The 20,116-nt window shown below is 45.1% G+C and overlaps 1 long non-coding RNA gene across 1 annotated transcript; it reads right to left on the bottom strand.

Moving 5' to 3' along the window:
* Positions 1 to 10,554: 10,554 nt before the first annotated feature.
* On the bottom strand, positions 10,555 to 17,636 carry LOC125942782 (uncharacterized). Its single transcript, XR_007465353.1, has 4 exons — positions 17,441 to 17,636; positions 16,607 to 16,654; positions 14,503 to 14,556; positions 10,555 to 10,602 (listed from the first exon to the last, which is right to left on the bottom strand). It is a non-coding gene; the product is annotated as an uncharacterized LOC125942782 (long non-coding RNA).
* Between the last annotated feature and the right edge of the window lie 2,480 nt (positions 17,637 to 20,116).

Here is a 20,116-nt window from a genome sequence, read left to right on the forward strand (position 1 = left end):
GCGTCGAAGTGGTGCATTGAAGAACGGCACATAGCCCGTGGCCCCAAGGGCAGATACCCAAGTTGGCGCCAAAGCGGTTCATGGAAGAGCGAATGTATACCCACTGGCCGGCCTACGCTTTAGGTTGCAATACCTTCAGGATCGGCCCACATTTTTAGACTGCGATATCTTCGGTATGAGCCTATAAAAACGGCCAGATACCCGTTAGAGAAAACTGCGTTGAATTCATCAAGAATGCTTCACAATAAAAATGACGTCACTGTGCACTTGAGCGTCTGGCTCGCAGAACTTTCAGCCGTGTTTAAAAAAACAATAATTTCTGTGGTTTTTGCTTGCCGAAATGATGTTCTTATTATGAGGCGCGCCGTAGCAGGGAGCTCCGGATTAATTTTTGACCCAGTGAGATTCTTTAAAGTGCATCTAATACACGGTACACGAACGTTCCTGTATTTCACCCCCCGGGCCACCGCGGCCGGGATTGCACCAGTGACCGGGGCCGGGATTGCACCAGCGACCTCGAGCTCAGTAGCGCGAAGCCATTGCCTACGGCGGCGGGTCAGGCGTGTTTTCAAAGAATGAAGTTCGCGCACCCATCGTAAAATAATCCGATGAGAGTGTTTCGATCTGCTTTCAACGCCGACCGGTCTATCTTTTACAAATTGAGACCGTACTGGCGTGGCTGCCTGAATGTCGGGGCCTATCGCTTCATTGTAATTATAGTGGAAGATGCTGCTTTGGCTCTTTTTATACGTTTTTTAAAAATCCTTAACAGAATTTTTAACGCTCACCTGTGGCATGTAGCACAATTCTACTGCTTCAGATGGCTTACTTTCTGAGGCGGACATTATTAGCACGAGAAATGAAAAATGATTGTTTGGCTAATTAACAAAGTTCTGAAAATTAAGTTTTAAACTAATTAGTTAACGGCACGTATTGCAATTTACGAATTGTACCCGGTGATTTCGGAAGTAATATCCACTTGGAATGAATTCTGTCGATGAAACTAGTTTCGAGATATGCATTCCAAAAGTTTGCGAAGAAATGCATTCGTGTTCCAGCAACTTGGAGCTTTAATGCATAAAAATTTGTTTTGTTGAAATAGTGGGTGGAACGCTAGTGCATTTTCACCTCAAGTTTGCTTGCACTTATCACAAGATTGGTGCTACTTTCTAAATTCGTTCTAAGTGCTGCCCTGTGAAATCACTGCATGGCTTCAATTCGTGTATTGCAATATGCGCGCTAAAGTAATTCGTTAAAACGTTTATTAGTAAAATTTTGTTGATCAGTCAATTATGCATTTTCATTTTTAGTGTAAGTAATGTCTGCCTCTTCGAGTAATCAAGCTACGTAAGTGGACTGGTACAATATACCATATGCGATTAAAAAAAAAGTTTGCCCAGTCAAAATATCCGACAGGCTGTCGGCTATATGTTATTTTGGTCTGTAAGCCTGTCGGTTTGTAATCCTGTCGGAACATTCTATTCCGACAGGCCGCAATTGCGGCAGTATTCTCTGACAATCACTTTCAGCGATAGTTTCACTTTCGCGAGAGTTCATGGCTCGGCCCACGAAAGCTCTTGCATTTTCTCGATGCTTGTGCGCAGGCATGCAGTGCCGATTCTCGCGAAAGTGAAACTACCTCCGAATGTGATTTTCCGAGAATACGATCCCTAGTGGCGTCATCAAGCATGCTTGATTATGCTGTCAGACAGTTCCTAAATAGAAAATACACCTTTGATTGATGGTTCCAAAGTTTTATTGCACAGTAATTCACATGCAGCCATCATATACATGCAAACAAAAATACCGTATTTGCTGCACATAGGTCCTATTTCTCGAAATTAATGAAGCTACCCAATCTATGTTACCAACAAATTTCTATCTATATTCGTGAAAAAAGCTAGCAAAAGTACCAAGGCAATGGCATTCCTCTGCCACGCCTGGGTTCAAGCAGCACATGGGCGTCTGCTTTACTAGTACATTATTTGTAACCTGTAGTAAATATACACAACAAAGTAGAAAGCAATACTAGTATTAAGAAATCCAATAAAGTATATTTGGGGACCATCATTGGAGACAAGCAAAGTCTCAACATGGGTTAAGAATGTGCGAGGGGGCCTGCCAGCTGAGATTCAGACTGGTTTTAAATGATGCTGCATATACAGCACACTCGACCGCGTTAAAGACATCGTCATTTGGGGTGCCGAGGACGCCTGTGCAGCATCCATCAAGGATGACTTCTCTGGCAAGTACGAAGAGGATCCAGCTTGCAGCATTGACTCGCCTCCCTTTTCAAAGGCTAAAAAGGCCAAGACGACCAAAGTCAGCGCCATCATCAGGGCAGCATACGAGGCTTCTCCGGAGCTACCAAAACACACGAGCATCAAGAAGTGGACGCTCTTGGTATTTACGTCACATATGAAGAATATACCACGGTGGTGGTTGTGGCACACCGAGAGCATATGAATTCAACAGAACTAGGAAGGGTCCTGCTGTAAAAGGTGGGATGCCCCTGAGTGGGCAGTACAGCAGGGAAGAAACAGTTTTGCTGCTTAACATACAGAAGAGGGAAAATTTGTTTCAGCAATCCCAAAGAACATGAGCACGGAACACAACCAAAGCAGAAAAAAAGCACGATCAAACACCTTACAAAACAAATATGGAAGAAATCCAGACATATACTACACGGACATGCGTAGAGTGGCAACAAATTCACAATACTAGCCAAATAGTCCACAGTGATAACTGGCTCCATTTGGACCCCTTTGGCTTGCACAGAGGAGGCAGCAGCCATAGCGCTGGCCTTTCAAGATGCAGAGGCAGAAGAACAATCTCTATTGGTCCTGACGTACTCCCAGGCAGCAGTCCATTCATATATAACGGGCACCATTCCACACAAAATCCACAGCATGCTAAGCACCACCCTAGAATGGCACCACGCAATAATGTAGTGCCCGGCACACTCTGGGCACAAGGGAAATGAGAAGGCCGACCAAACTGCTCGAGGATCCCTACGAGGAACCCCTGATCCACCAGCACGACATCCTCGAAGACCAGAGACAAAAATACAGCCACCTACACCCAGACCGTACAGGGAAACAGGCCAGGTACTGGCACTTCTTACAAACACACATCACCATCAACCTATATTTTTGTCCACTGCAGGACGAAGGCCTCTCCCTGCGATCTCCATTACCCCTGTCTTGCGCTAGCCGATTCCAACTTGTGCCTGCAAATTTCCTAACTTCATCCCCCCACCTAGTTTTCTGCCATCCTCGACTGCGCTTCCCTTTCTTGGTATCCATTTTGTAACTAATGATCCACCAGTTATCCATCCTACGCATTACATGGCCTGCCCAGTTCCATTTCCCCTCTTAATGTCAACAAGAATATCGGCTATCGCCACTTGCTCTCTGATCCCCACTCTCTTCCCGTCTCTTAAAGATAGACCTAATCTTTTTCGTTCCTTCGCTATTTGTGCGGTCCTCCACGCATATCCATACATCCAAATACTTCACAAGATGCATACACCCTGCCACTTCCCTTGGTGTAGGGAGCGGCCAAGTCTCGTCCACGTAATGTGGATATGTAAGCAACGACTTCCAAATTCTAAATTCACCCCCTAACAGTGCAAATTCCAAGTAACAGGCAGCGGGACGTTTGGCTTGCTAGCGAAAATCTAGAGAGCCAGAGAGCTCTTCTCGATCAAGCCCAGCAAGCTGCAGAGACCAATGGAGCTCTAAACTGAGGCACCCACCCACCACCCAAGACCCTTAAGAGAAATAATTTAAGTTTACACTACTACTGCTAAAGAAAGATATTGGTTGACTTAATTCAAACTAAAATTTTCTAAATTTCTCAACTAATTCAATATATAGTGGTCGACCTATACTCAAGTTGGACCTATTTTTTAGTAAATACGGTAAGCACTAACTCCACAAAGAAAGGTAGAAGTGCTAAGCTGGTAAGGTCAATATACAAAGTCTGTCCCAGAAGTTTGAGCAGTTCATGTCACTACATTCTCTGCCACGTTTTTGCTGGCTCACTGCACAAACTTTTGGGACAAGCCCCATAGCTATCAGTAACAGTAGCACTACCTTCTTTGCGCGTCAGCGAGTTTCTGCGCCAATTGCCTGTGCACTTCTTTCAATCTTTTTTTTCTCGTCTTCCGGCGTGACACTGTTGCCCATGAAGATCCGGAGGAGGCCTGCGCAAGAAAAGCAATCACGAGTACAAAAGTAATGAAAGCATCTAAACAATAATTTCCAGCATGCACAGTGCAAGTTCCCAATATGCCCACGGTTCAATTAAATATTTTTGCAAAGCTGCATTTTCAATAACCAAACTGCAGGTTACATTTTGCATGTTAACTCACATGCCTCAAATTCTTTCTACAGTTTTAACATGAAATATTTCAGTAGCAGATGATCGCAACACAGTGCTTTAGCACTAGCTTCGCTTTTACTGTGGCTATTTGCATGTGCCATCTATACATGAGTAGATCAGTTCATTAGAACAGTATGTTCATATTCACGACTCCAGCAATTCATGCGACACCTAGCGGCGAGCGCCGGAAACCTCATACGGAGGTCGGAGCAGACGCTCCGTCCGTAGCCTTCGCACTGTGATCGGGTGCGCGCTACCACCTACGAAACTTAGAATTATACTGCGTTTTGCGGCGCCGAAGAGCCACATGGATTGTGAATCTTATCACAGCAAAGCTGCGACAACGGCAATAGCTGTGTTCCCAACATCTTGCTCGAGAAAGTTATCTTTCTTTTTTTTCCGGCGAGGGTCGGTTTGTTGTTTGTGTGAAGAGAACGCGATCCTGTTGCTTGTACTATGTTTGCAGTAAAGCGCTACAGCGAACTTCAGGAAGTTTGCGTTGAGGTTGTTACTGCCATCGTGATGACGTTCAGCGTATGCGTGCTGCAACATGCAGTTTCATGTGATAGCCGGCATGGCAATGCAGTTTATGATGCAAACGTCGCCGCGGTACTCGAGCTTTCCTTCATTAAAGCTGTTATATCGGATACATGCGGCGCACAACGTGGAACTACGGAGTATGGTACATCAACGAAAATCAGTACATCGGAGTTTCAGGTACTCCCGGGTAACGTCGGTAAATCGTTCTATGTAAGCACCACATGTACGCGCCAGCGTGCAAAATAACTATGGGGTGACATAGCAGTACGCCTTCCTTGCGACCTGGACACGCTGCCCGTGTAACTAGTGCAAATTAGTAGGCGCTCATTTATAAAATGCGTAATTAACAAAGCAATTGTATCTATTATCAGTGTCTGAAGGAAATTGGCAGTTCAGAGGCGAACACAGTTTTGTCCACTTAAAGTGCAGGATACGTAAATTATAGAATAACATGGAAAATTAGATTCATAACGCAATAGCTTAGTTGACATTAATTTGCACAGAAACATTTGTTTTATTTCATTAGTTTACACAGCAGCCATAAGCGACATGTTTGTAGACAGCGGGGAGTAATCATTGCACGATCAGGCCACGTAGCATAACCCATACATGTACATAGTGTGCAAATGTTTTTATTGTAGTAAGCAGATCTTTCGGGTCTCTTATTTATTGTTTTGTTCTCTACGAGAGAAACAATGCGCCAATTACTACAATAACTACAGCTAAGCGAAGCACCAGTTACGTTGTGCGAATCTTGAATGTAAAATAGATAACAGGAACGCAAAAGTAGCGGGAAAGGTTCGCCACAGATTCATAGTGCATGCTCGCGATAAAGTGCAAAGCTTGATTTCAGGTTCGCTTGCTCTCTGGACTGAAAAGAGCGTGCAGAGTTTGCGCCTTCGCCGAACGAAAATGTGTTAAGCAACAACAATGAGAAAGTGCGTGCCGGCTGCGCATTTATCCGCATGTACAGTGGCAACAGCTGATCGAGCAAGTTGGTGCGCTCTGCGGGCCATGTTAAACGTACCAAACTGAGCAGGTTGTAAGATTTTGGCAATCCTGGCGAGGTCAGCGTGACGTATCCAACGTTGCCGGTCGCTGTCTCGCACGCTCGAAACATCGGACTATCTATCCGCGTCTTAACAGTGAATCAAAGCAGCAGAAACGTGCTTGTACATTTCCGACCATCCAACAGTGCACGAGTACTTCGGTTCCACAACCAATGGATTAACGAATACATCGGTGATTTTCATCAGAATCTCGTGCGGGTCCGCTGTCACGCCAGATGTTTGCACACATCGTGCGACCACTTCAGCCTCATTACCAACTGTGCCTCTCTCAGATCGGCTAAAATGATTTGGTCGGCGTAAGCTACTCCCTTTTCTTCCACAAAACGGCGCAAACCGGCATCACACTGCACGAAAATCATCAAACTACAGTGTACTGTACTTCAAACACAGCGGTTGCGGCGACGCGGGGACCTCCGTATAGCCGCCATGTTGCGCAGTGTAGCCAGACGCGGCCAATTTTCGCAGCGCCCCCTGCAGTTCATTTGAGTTGCGAATACTTTTCAAGGATGGCAACTTTTGTGGTGTCACGGCTGGTCTGGCCTCAGTCCTTCCCTTGGATCGCGACTTGTTGGACAAGGTCCCGGTCACACTTCTGTTCTTAAGCTCATCTGGCATCCAATACATTGTGGACACCATACGGCAGAACATAGTCAGACGTAGACCGCAACAATGTCCCCCAAGCAGCCTTTTCTATTCATTGCCCGGATCCAGCATACACCTGCAATATATAATAACACATACATAGCTTGTAGCTAACAGGTTTTATACTGGACGATATACACTATGCATTTTCTCAACTCTACTGTTTTCTGGCATTCTGGCCATTTATTAGTTGTAGTGGGCTGACCTGCATGAGCAAAACTAAATTATACAGTAAAATTTAAAAAAAGCTTTTAGACACTCCCACATAAAAATCTCCCAAGCATAAATAGCAATCGCTGAATTTGTTAAATTGACAATGATCTGCAAGAATATTCACTGCTATCTATAGCTCGATGAACTCACTAACATCTACCTTGACATTGGGTAGCCGAATTTCAAATACATGTGTTGTCTGTAGGACCACTCTTTATTTTCAGGTTGATCTGTGCGGTCACTAGATGCAACATAGAAATGTGCACAAGCATTGCGTTCCAAGGACTGCATGATTACATAATTATGCCATCAACATTAATGTACACATACAAAAAAAAACCTTCACACAAGTGACAAGGCTGAATAAACTTACACTCACCAACTGAAGAACACACGTAGCACGCCTGCCTGGCAGTCCTTGCAAGGAATTTTATAGATGATGCCGGGATATTTTTCTTTTTCGAGGCAGTCTTTGACTCCGACGAGTTGTTGTTTTAGCTTGCTTGAAGGTACGTGGCAGATTTGTACATCATAATCTTTGAAAATTCTTGACATTGACTCACTCATGCCTCATGCATAGGGGAGAGCCGCCCATTTCCTTGTTCTCATCGGCCTGATAGGGGGTTCAGCGACACGCTTTTCTTCAGTCACTGGCCGTGGTAGCCATTACTGACCAAATCCTGCGTCACTCTCTTCAAATCAGCTCTGCGTGCATTAGTAGTCGAGCACAATCGGAATGCACGGGTGAACATTGTAGAGGCAACAGATCGTTTGTGTCCAATGGGATTGGCCGAATCAAAGTGTAGATATTTCCCTGTGTGGGTAGGCTTCCGATAAACGCTTGTTGAAAGGCCAGATGCAGTACGCATGACTTCAACGTCAAGGAAAGCCAGGCGACCATTAACTTCTTCTTCAACGGTGAATTCCATTGTGCTTTGGAAAGAGTTCAGGTGCTGCAGAAAAGGTACGACGTCTTTGCGGCGGATAATGGCAAAACAATCGTCGACATACCGCAGGAACAATTTTGGAGCGGGCTGGAATGTCGTGAGGGCTTTATCTTCGAGGGCTTTCCAAAGCACAATAAAATTCACCGTTGAAAAAGAAGTTAATGGTCGCCTGGCTTTACTTGACGTTGAAGTCATGCATATTGCATCCGGCCTTTCAACAAGCGTTTATTAGAAGCCCACCCACACAGGGAAATATCTGCACTTTGATTTGGCCCATCCCGTTGGACACAAACGATCTGTTGTCTCTACACTGTTCACCCGTGCATTCCGATCGTGCTCGACTACTGACGCACGCAGAGCTGAGTTGAGAGTAACGCAGGATTTGGTCAGCAATGGCTACCCTAGCCAGTTTATAAAGACTAAAGAAAAGCATGCCGCTGAACCCCCTATCAGGCCGATGAAAACAAGGAAACGGGCGGCTCTCCCCTATGCACGAAGCGTGAACGAGTCATTGTCAAGAATTTTCAAAGATTATGATGTACAAATCTGCCACGACCCTTCAAGCAAGCTAAAACAACAACTCGTCCGAGTCAAAGACTGCCTCGAAAAAGAAAAATATCCCGGCATCATCTACAAAATTCTATGCCAGGACTGCCAGGCGTGCTACGTAGGCGAGACGGGAAACTTTAAAAGAAGGCTACAGCAGCACCGCAATGATGTAGCCAAAGGAGACACGGTTTCCAGCACCCTAGCAAAGCATCATGAGAAGACTGGTCACAGTATTAACTGGCATTCGGCTTTCATCATCGAAAGAGAGAATTATCCCGATACCTTCTTGAATCATTTTGCATACTACAATCTACGACTAACACAATAAACCGGACACGGGGCCCCCTCCCTGAGTTGTACGCAAGGGCCTTACATCTTCCAACACATATATAATAAAGATCACCATGCATTATTCGTTCATTGTGAACAAGGCACCCGTAGTGGGTGCCAAAACGTCAATCTGTTGCTTTTGTGTTCTTCGGTTGGCGAGTATATGTTTATTCAGCCATGTTTTTCCTCACCAGACGAGTTTTCGTCAAACCCTAGATTTCATCACACAAGTGACATTACCATAATAAAATATTAGTCCACCAATTATGTTTTCTCGCGCCGTTTTGGAGACCTGCGTCACTACGAGTGCAGTGCACCATCTAACTTATAGTAGAAGTACAATTTCATTTTCTATAGTTATTTCTTCTGTGGGGCGGCAATTTTTTTATGGGCTTGGAAGACGCAGCGAAAATGGCCATCTCCACAAGCATCGAGATAGCTTTATGGCGGCTTAGAGGAGCCATCAAGCTAGTCTCGCACACAGCTGTTTCTTTATGCCCACTATCCCACTGCTGTCATTTCTGCACACTCTTAATTTTACTACCACCAGCAAATGCAGATGATCTGCAAACACTTCTCGTAAATTTGTATGCATTGAGAGCAAGCATAGTTGTGCTTTCATCGGACACTGTTATACACAGGAAATTGTGGCAATAGTGTTAAGCAACAATGAACGCAACTAAAACATTTATGTGAGACAAAAATACCAGAGCACGCATATTACCAGGGTCAGATTTTCTACTTGGCCAATCCAGCCAATCAAAAGTGGCTGCAGTAGAGTGCTGTAAACTGACCCCCTTTTTTTAGAGTGCTTTAAACTGACCCCTTTTCATTTATTTTGGTATGCCTATGGTGTAGCAAGCCAATGACAACAGCACCAAAGGGGCGTCATGTGCTCGGCCACTTGCGAAAAGCAACATGCGATCATGATGCTGCATGGCACAGCTGATTGACATAAGCTGCCTGCATACATAATTTATAAGAGGAAGCCACTGACGGCTTAAGAAGCCTTTCCCAGAAATGCTGCCACACAGGCAAATGCGAACAGGCGGATGACGAGTGCCACATTTGACTAGTGGATTAGGATCACATGGCAACGTCACCCAAGAACTGTCTCCTTGTCCTTGATATGTACTGTGGGCATTTTACTGACAGCATGAAGGCTGTGCTCTCCCAAGCTTGAATGGACATCGCTATTATACCAGGTGGCATGACGGACCAGCCTCAGCCACTTGACGTCTGTATCAACAAGCATTTTGAGGATGGATTTCCTGCGGAAATACTTCGCGATCTGTCCGAGTGATAAAGCGTATAAGCTAACAGCAACAGATTGTACTAAATGCACATAACTAACGCAAGTGGCGAGCTGGGTCACTGCAGCATGGGACACACCATGAAGCTTGATTGCATGCTTTCAAGGAGTGCAGCATCTAAAGTGCACTAAATGCCACCAAAAATTGTCTGCTCTTTTATGCTGACAATGATAAGAAGGTAAGCGACAAGGCTAACAGCAACGACAACACTGCATGGGCTGGGACGGGTTGTGACTAATAAATGCTGTTTGCGTTTTGTGTCTGTTTCCCTAACTTGTCCGGCTTACATTCAAGAAAAGCACTTTTTTCACCGGCTTCAGACCTTCGGGTGCTGGCTTAGGAGTGAGACCGGCCTAGATTTGAATAAATATGGTACTTGACCATAAATCTAGTTCGTGGATCATACACAGCTACTTACATCCATAAAGGAAAAACAAAAGGGACATAGCTCAGTTTCTTTCCCCACTCTGAAATGTACGAGCCCTTTCAGCGCGTAAATGTAACATTGACCCTTAAAAACCAGTTCTATGACTTTTAAAGTTACCTTTCCGTCATCTCTTCAGGATCCGATGACAACATCGATGGCCTCTCCAGTGAATATGTCCATGTAAGCTACAAAAGAAAATGTACAACTTTTCCCTTGAATTGCCAGGTCTCATAAAAGGTAAGGATTTAAGACTTCAAAAGCAATATAGGAGTCCCATGCTATCGAAAGAGCATAATGCATCCATTACACATTGCCGGGGTATATAAACCAAAAATGTCTGTCAGGAACATTGTGTGGGACATACCACTCACTGGTACCTTGCAAACATGACCTGTACAATGACACTGCAATAATACATAGGTAATTATTTCTGCCTACACTCAAGGAACTCGGGTACAGTCAAACCTCGTTAATACGTACCCACTTAATGTGTAATTGCAGTTTAAATGTAGTTGCGAAGATTCCCCCACCCAGCCCCCATTGAACCCCATGCCTGACCGCTTAAGCCGTAGTCACTCATTTGCCATCAAATGGTTATTGCGTACTATTTTCTTTCTAGTTCTACACACACAGGCACAAATTCGGCAAAATTTCATGTGCGGAGATGTTCGATTCTCGAGTTGCGACACCCGGACGACAGCCGCCAGCGATAAGGACCTTAAAACATGGCCATCATGACGCATTTCATGCTCATACAGCTGTTGCCGAATGCAGCGCACAGGAGCATGGCCTTCGAGATTGGCTTCTTGTAACACAAAAAAGCTGCCAGTAGGAGGTGTGAATTCGCTGTCGCCGCCGAATCCAATCCAATTCAAGTAGTATTCACGCAGAAGCACATTTTGTTGCGATAGCAATCTTATGGATGCTCCATTTCTGCCGTGGTCCTCGCTTTAAGGTTTCGTATAAAGTCCAAACACGCTAACATCGTTGCCACGTGCCATACGCTGTATGTGCGAGTGAAAGCTTGCAAGGGTCAGCCAACGTTTGTGGCTCAATCCAATCTCACGCGCACGAGGGAGAAAGGCGGGGCAGAAGCATGCTTCTGATGCGTGTGAGGCACAGCAGAGAAGGCGAGAAAGTGGGGGGTGTTTAGCGGCGGCGGCGCGGTCGCCTATCTTGAAAGCAATCTGCGACGTAGAGAAAGCGCGCGTCCACGCGGGCTTCATTTTCAAAGCGATCTGCAATGTGAATCAAGTGCAACTATTGCTGATAGCTTGATGTGTGCTGTGCTTTCAACCTTTAGTTCGTAATGACGGCACGAAGGTCAATTCACTGGCTGCTCTTGCTGCACCTCCTCACTCCAGCGTTGGGACATCCAAGTTTCCACGGTCATCGAGAGAGATGTGTTCATATTTAACTGTGCACGCTTTAAACCGTGCTTGTTAACTTAGTTGGTAAGCGATTGTTTAAAACTTTATATGACCAATAAAACTACTATCCTTAGTTCATATAGTTGTCTACTAATTTGAAATCGCAAGCGATGCTTCGCCTATCGGGTGAAACTGACATTTTTTTTTCTTCATTCCGCCAGTGTGCTTGCGGTCATCGTGTTGTCGTAGTGTTCTGTTTGAAAGATGCCGTCATTGCGGCAAGTGAAGATATTTCTGGGGTTTTACGTGCCAAAACCAGTTCCAATTATGAGGTACACCGCAGTGGAGGGCTCCGGATTAATTTTGACCACCTGGGGTTCTTTAACGTGCAACTACAACGCAAGCACATGGGCATTTTTGCATTTCGCCTCCATCGAAATGCGGCTGCAGTGGCCGGGATTTCATACCGCAACCTCATGCTCAGCAGCGCAACGCCTTAGCTAACTGAGCAACCACGACGGGTGGCAAGTGAAGATAACCAATGTCTTGCTGCCTACCCAAAAATAAAGCCTGTCCGAGAGTGTATGTTTGAGAGCATCGCGACGTAGTTCTTTTCCGGCCAGTAAGTAGCTGCTCAAGTGACACTGGCTGCTAATCCGTACATCATTTAGTGCATACCTAAACACCATTCACGGCCAACTACGTATTAACGAGGTTTGACTGTATGAGTAGCAATCAGCAAAGGCAATGACTGTGAAAAAACAATCTAAGTACAATGTTTGAACTGCCATACAAGCAGCTAAACAGAACCACTACATGTAACACAAATCAAGGAACACTGTGGCTTTGCTTTGCACAACCCTATTTATAAAATAATCTATATCATAGTGTGAGGTTATTCCAAAGGTAAGGTGCAGGACACCAGGCACATGCTGCAACTGTGTCATGCACTGACAGCAAAGCCTAATGATGCGTGATCAAAATGTTTCCGAGTTGTTCAATGCCAGGCATACCAGAAATGGTGCTTGACTATAAATTTTACGAACAGTCAAGAGTGTGAACTGCATTCCAAAAAGATCTCCACAAGAAAAGTTTACTCCGTGCCTATAAATTTTCTACTAAAAGGCAAAATATGGTCCAAGATAAAAATTGTCAAAAATAAGTTTTTCGCATAAAATTATGAATTGAACCATTTAATTAGTGTTTCTTTGAATTTGTTCTGCAGTTTCAAAAATATGTGTATTTGCTAAAAATTTAAGTTATAAAATCGATTCCTTTTCTGGAATAATTTGTCTTAAGCAAAAAAAGTTATGAGTGCTCTGCACTGTCTTCACTTCACTGCCCTGCACACAACAGCATGCACAGAACTGGCGATACAGTGTCTGAGCTCTTTCGGTTATGGACTGAATATGGCACGTGGGCCCTCAGCAAGGCAATCCATTATGTTAGCTGCAGATAGGGTCATGCATTCTCTATAATGTATCGTTACTGGGTGCACATTGTATTTGGATGTACTGCACACTTAAGATATCTGGGTTCAGCATGTGACACAAGTACTGTTTGTTCTCAAAACAGCATTAAATATTTCAGAGGTCTTGATCCTGCTGAGCAGAAAATATGATGCAACTTCTAAACCACTACGTGCAAGGCAGTGTTTATATGGATGTCAGACTTCTTTCTATAGAATCGCGCATGCTTTGAGTGGTCAAAGTTGCAATATCAGCTTGTCCAGACGCAAATGTACTAAGCCAAACTGGCTCAGATCTGAAAGGGCACATTTTGTCAGAGGGACACTTCACCACTTTGAACCCTCACCACCCTCTTATATTCTTGCTGGGCTCGCATTCTACTCGCAGATTCAACAGCTTCAACTGGCTAAGTACCCGTAACATTAATAGCCCGACTGTAAGCATGACACCCTGCCATGACTTGGCGCTCTCACCACACAGGAAAGCACCGCGGCATTGTACTGTCAGTTCTGTGTGAAGCATCGCATGCAGTGTAATGAGAAACATAACACGGACCACACATTGGGGGTGTGCAAACAGTGACTTTTGACACCAAGTTGAATACAAATCGAATAGCATCAATACTTCTTTTTGGGCGAATTCGTACATCTTGAAACTTCGGGTAACAGCACAAAACAGATGACCACAAGAAGGAAGACACGTACGTACAAGCCCTGTGTGTCAGCGCTTGTCTGTACGTGTCTCCCTTCTTGTGGTCGTCTGTTTTGCGCTGTTACCCAAAGAATCAAATAGCGCCAGAGCGAATCGAACCGAATAGTTTTACAATAGTTTGTGAATTGAACAGTCATTATCACAATTAATGTAAAACGGTGTTCACATTCTAGTATTTTTAAAGTTATTATGAAGCGGTTATTAAATGCAGAAATGGAGCATTATCTTCACATGCACAGGACTCTGCAGAGCGCAAATCATCGCTGTATAGCCTGTAAGATATGGCTACCTAAGCGGCGTAGCCTGCTCTACTATGCAAGTTCTTATGCTTTGCCTATACTATGCCCGCGGGGGTGAGAATTGACCATACTTTTGCTCCAATTTGGGCATAGGTGACGTTTTGATATACTTGAAAAGCATTAATAAAATATTCGCATTTATGAATAGTGACTATTTGATTCGATTCATTATTTGAAAGTTGCAAATATTAGCACACCCCTAACTACAATTAAGGTGAAACAAAACATTTTCCTACCAAAGTCTTTCGGCATCATGCTTTTCATATGGCTACATAAGCCATCTTCAGGCACTGAAAGGTGAAATCGGTTTTACAATATTGTAAAATGTAGCATTTCTCAAATTTTTAGAAGGCATTTTTTCTCTTAAAAAGGGAAACCATACGACCTATATCCTTTATGTTTGTATATACTATGTAATAATAGTTACGTGTCCATGTTCCATTTATGTTGCTTCACAGATACTTTCAAATTTGAGAAAAAGCACTCTGCATTAAAATGCAGCCTTTACCAGTTGGTCTTTGGTAGCTTTTTCTGTTGAACTGTTAGGTTCTGTTAAAAACAAAATTCATTTGCATGCTTTTGAATGGCGTGCCCACCATATGTATTTGGTCAAGAAAAAAAAGTGAAATATACAACCTGCTTCGATCTCGTGAAATTTCTGACATGACCGGGCATGAATCAATGTTAGCATGAGTAGGCGTCAGTGACATCATAAGAGCAAATGTGAAAAAGTGCAAACGGTTGCAAATCTATGATGATGAGTGCTTATAGGCTCAAATGAATGGACCTTTTTCCAATTCAGCTATGCGCATGGGCATGCCCCAGCTGCATTCCATGCCACGGGGCAGGTGTGCGAAGTGAGTGCGTGAACCCTTGCATAATCCGCGGCAATTTCCTGAGCTTGAGTTGCTGATCAATAATTTTTCTCGTGTTCTGGGCAAGAATATTGGTTAAAGGAAACACTTAGCTGTTTGTGGGAAAGACTGCAAGCACTTTTGTCGATGAAAAAGACTCTGTGAACTAACGCTCGAGCGATAGGCGTAGCGTTTGCGACAAATCTCATACAGGCACTTTCTGTACCGTCGATTGCACAAACCGATGTGGAATGGTGAACATTGTACTGGAGTGGAGCGCACGGTCAAATTAAAAATAAATACCCCATGTTATCAGTGAGTTATCACGCAATTCTTGCTGAGTGAGGTAAGCCTGCGTTCTGGTAACAGCATGATGCTGGCGCTGTGATTATTGCACTTCTCGCCTTACGACCGACTCGGAAGTCACGGCGATGTTTTAATCTACGGGTATGTATACCGCACGGATTTTACCATTGGCTTAAGAACGTGCTACCGCATGCAGGCAGAAATAGCTGTACGGTTACATGGGGCCAAACGAAAATAAGAATCTCGCCACACAGCCAATTAGAATGCATCGTGCGAGGCCAAAGCGACACACCCACGGTGCTGCATTATACAAAACTCGCGAGTCTTACTTTTTGCAGGCAAATGAAGCTTTACGCACCTGACAAAACAACGTGTTGCGTTCACTTACATTCTGCTTACCCCCCCGTACTGTGTTGCGTCCACTTAGTCCCCAGTACCATGCCATGTACGATACATATCTCGATATAAAACAACACTTGCCCTGCAGTACACTCGCAGTATGTGTGCAGAAGTTTTGCATGTTTGTTCATCATGGTGAGCTGCTTGCATGCCCGCTCTTGAGGGCAAGCACGTACGTACGTGCATGCGTCTGTTGACCGCCTCTTTCAAGTTGAGCCACTCAAAACGACGGTCGAGTTTATCCTGAAGAAAGTCCTGCCGCGGCGCAATTGACGCTCACACATGCCTTCGCCAGTTGAGTCAAAGTACTGACCAAGCTGCTGAAGAACAAAAGCCAGCGCATCTCTCAAATCTTGGTTACAAATGGCCTGCACATCGCATCAGCATGCTGCCATTGCATCGGTAAATGTAAAATGTGTTATTGCTACATGTGAGCAAATACATGCGCGCTAGAGCAGGACAATGAGAAGCTACTTCAGCAACACAAGCGACAGAAGAAAAAAAAGCAGGGACAGCCGTCGCAAGAGACTGCTTGGTCAAACGCTACCATGCTTTGCGTAGAGGCGAGAAGCGGTGGGAGCGTGTGTGTCTTGCCCATCAAATTTAGTTGAAGTGGCGGCTGCTAGAGGGGTCACTTATCGAAAAACGTCCATTTGTAAGGTAATGGCTGTGAGTATGCACTGCTGAGCATGGACGAATATCAGTGAGTGTGAAGTACTGCACAACTAGAAAAAATTGGTGCTTGAAACTGAACAGTGCTGTACAAAAAATGTACTCTTACCATGCTCCTGTGACAAAGGTGCCATAGAGGCCATGGCAGTTATAATTCCTGTAAAAATTACACAATAAGATGAACACAGACATGGAAGTGCAATTTGAAGTCATAGAAAGCCACACACAAATGTCTTCATGCACAAATATGCCCTACATTGTGTCCACTGCAGAGCTCACTTCCTTTGCAAAGAGATGCAATGCTCTTGTAAGGCCTTCAACAAGCCTTAAGTATAAACCGCATGCACACGATCTTGCACGCGACAGCGACAAGTGACGTGACGGAAATGGCTGTCGCGTTCGCTCGTCGCCTACAAGTCGTACCACACGCGAGCGATGACTTTGAGCGCTGTCTCCCCAGTGTTGCTGGTATGAGGGCAGCAAATACGCGCCGTAACTGGTGTGACGCATGCTCTATTAGTTTAACTTGATATGTTTTACTGTAAAGAGCACCATAAATATTTCTTAAGGTCTTGCACTAGGTTCTTTGTGCGTATCAAAATTGAGTCATTCGCTTGTTCCGTGCGACAATCGGTTGTACTCGACTGATGTACATCCTGTTCTGGCTTCGCGCTATTGGCTAGTCGCTCATAGTCGCTCCGGGCGACGAATTGTAGATTTCCAGAACTGAGCGATCAAGCGACAAGAACGAGCGATCAGTTTGCGCGACGGCTTGTTCCGTCGCTCGTCGCCGTCGCGCACAAAATCGCTCGCATGCGGTTTGGGCTTGGGTAAAAAATGCTAGCATGTAGCGCCATTTTTTTTAAATATAAAGCACAGCCACATGACACAAATCAGTACCAACATATAAATCTAAATTCTTGTTAACTTTCAGTTGCCATACCTTTGGTGCTCTTCTTGCCCTTTTCTAAGGGCAGCTTTCTGAGCCTTTTCGACGTGTGCAGCACCACTTCTTCAGTTTCTGCATTGCATTTAACAAAGCATTACAAAGCTGACACTGCCGACAGGCAGCAATTTTAGGTGATAAACATTCAAGTGTCATAATAACAAATCAGGCCAGAATATCAGTTCCTCTGGTCTCCCACCTGGCATTACTCTCGTTTCATCCTTTCATGAATGCAAAGCATTTGCAAGCGTGGCTCCCACGTCCACTACACGACAGATACCCGTTCATGCAGTAGACAGGTTCTCATGTGGCATATGTCATTCCATCAGACTAAATATGGAGCCACTGAACATTTACGCCCACAATTATGTGTCCAAAACCAAAATACTGCTGCTAACTGCCAAAAGCCCACATTTGCGCCGATGGCTCCTCCTGCGAAGCAGTGTCTACCTTGAGCGTCCGCGGCAGTGCCCCCCCCCCCCCCTCCGGTGCTGCACCCCTCCCCATTTCATAACGCCGACCCTTCCAGACATATCGCAGACTGCCCGAGACTAATCAAAGGAGAGATACGTCTCGAGCAGCCAGGCCTAAACCCCAAAATCACGCTACGAGATTGCGCCGGCCATTTGCTTACTGCACAATGAGCGGGACAAAGCACATGCCGGTGAAGATTAAATCGTTCGAAATGTTAGTCGTATAAACATTTAAGGTGTGCTTATTAACAAATGAGTGGAACTTACCAGCCATGTGCAGCCCTCTGTCGCATCGCCGTTCCACCAGACGTCGTCGAGGACAATTGGATCGAAATCCACGACATTCTCTGGGTTAAAGTTTTGCACTGTGGTGTGCCTGACAACCGCAGTGGTCATGTCCACTTCATATTCAACGTATACAAGCATCTCGAGCTTAACACAGTGCAACGCAGTCGTTCTCGCTTAGATGACAGCTGTGGCTATGGCCGTGGATTCTATGGATGCGGATTGGCATGCGACTTCGACCGGACCACTGCATCACCCAAACCAAACCAAAACAGAAAAGCAAAATACTACTAAAGCAATGCCGTACAACAGTAGTGGGTGGAAGCATGGAGGAAGGAAAAAAAAACTTTTTTTTTTCAAGTTTTTTCCTTCAAGGAAAAAAAAACTTTTTTTTCAAGTTTTTTCCTTCCTCCATGGGAGGAAGGCACAAAGTTTTACAGTTGTACAGAAGCTTAATGATAAGAAATGTTGAGAACTGCATTAGGCTTAAGCATTCTTAAAATGACATCCCAACTCATGATAGTAATTATGAATTCGACATCGATCGTTTGTGTGTTTTGTATACGTGGTCAATGAACACGTTTGTTACCCGCCGTGGTTGCTCAGTGGCTATGGTGTTGGGCTGCTGAGCACGAGGTCGCGGGATCGAATCCCGGCCACGGCGGCCGCATTTCGATGGGGGCGAAATGCGAAAACACCCGTGTACTTAGATTAAGGTGCACGTTAAAGAACCCCAGGTTTCCGGAGTCCCCCACTACGGCGTGCCTCATAATCAGAACTGGTTTTGGCACGTACAACCCCATAATTTAATTTTAACACGATTGTTGGCGTTCATTCATTTTGCCCACCGCGTCATGTAGAGTGGCATGATCAGATTTCTCTGAGCGCAATAAAAAAAAATTTCAGCGCACGCAAACTCACACAACACAGACACAGATACACATGCACGCGGGCCGCTATTTTGTAGCGATTCCGTCTCCGATTATATTCCTTTTCGCACTTTTCGCGCTTTGTCAGGGGTCAGAGCGACGCCCCGCCCGCGTTATCAAAGCGATCAGGGCCGCGATTTTGTATCAAGGCATTATGACTTATTCTACTCTAGTCTTATCATCCACCGCTCACGGCCGGCTGATCCCGTTGATAATGCGAGCGGACCGTCGCTCCGACCACTGAAAAAGCACGATAAGTGCGTAAAGACATTATTACATTAAAGGCATCGCTACAAAATACCGGCCTTGCCGGCCATGAGCGGTGGATGATAAGAGGGGCATATGATCGAGCGGAAGGCATCGCTACAAAATCTTGGCCCTGCAGTAATCAAAAAGAGTTTTGGAAGTGAGCGTTTGCGTTGTAACTTATCTGCCTAGGCATGCACGTTAGGTTCATCACTCCGTCATGCTTGTCAAGCAGCTGACCGCGTCTAATAGCCCAGAAAAAAAAAAGTTGTCGCAGTTTCACCTGAAAGGCGAAGCATCAATTGCGATAGCAAATTTGTAGAGAGCTATACGGAGTAAGGATAGTAGTTTTATCAGCTTTATAAATTTGGACATGCAGCAGCACCAGCAACGCGCAGAACTGTTGTCGACGCCGTCGGCGTTTTGCCCGCGTTCGCACAAAATGCGTGCGGCGTTGTTGACTGTTGCCGGAGCCTCTGATATAAATAGGCACTTGGTGCCGCAGCTAAACGTCGCCTCCCTTCCCTACCCCCCCCCCCCCCCTACGGCCTTTCGCGCGTCGGAAGAAGGCACGTTTGCTCTACATATATGGTGATTGTAAAGGAGGAAAGAGACACCTACTTCTGCAGTCCTTAAGGGAGCAAGGTGCAGAACGCGCGTTTGTTCTCCGCCGTGGGTTCACTCCCCGTGAAAGCGCGCGTCCCTCGCGCCCTTTCACGCGCACATATAGCGTTCGGCGC

The sequence above is a fragment of the Dermacentor silvarum genome, chromosome 1 (assembly GCF_013339745.2).
Source record: "Dermacentor silvarum isolate Dsil-2018 chromosome 1, BIME_Dsil_1.4, whole genome shotgun sequence".
In the NCBI taxonomy this organism is placed as follows: Eukaryota; Metazoa; Arthropoda; class Arachnida; order Ixodida; family Ixodidae; genus Dermacentor; species Dermacentor silvarum.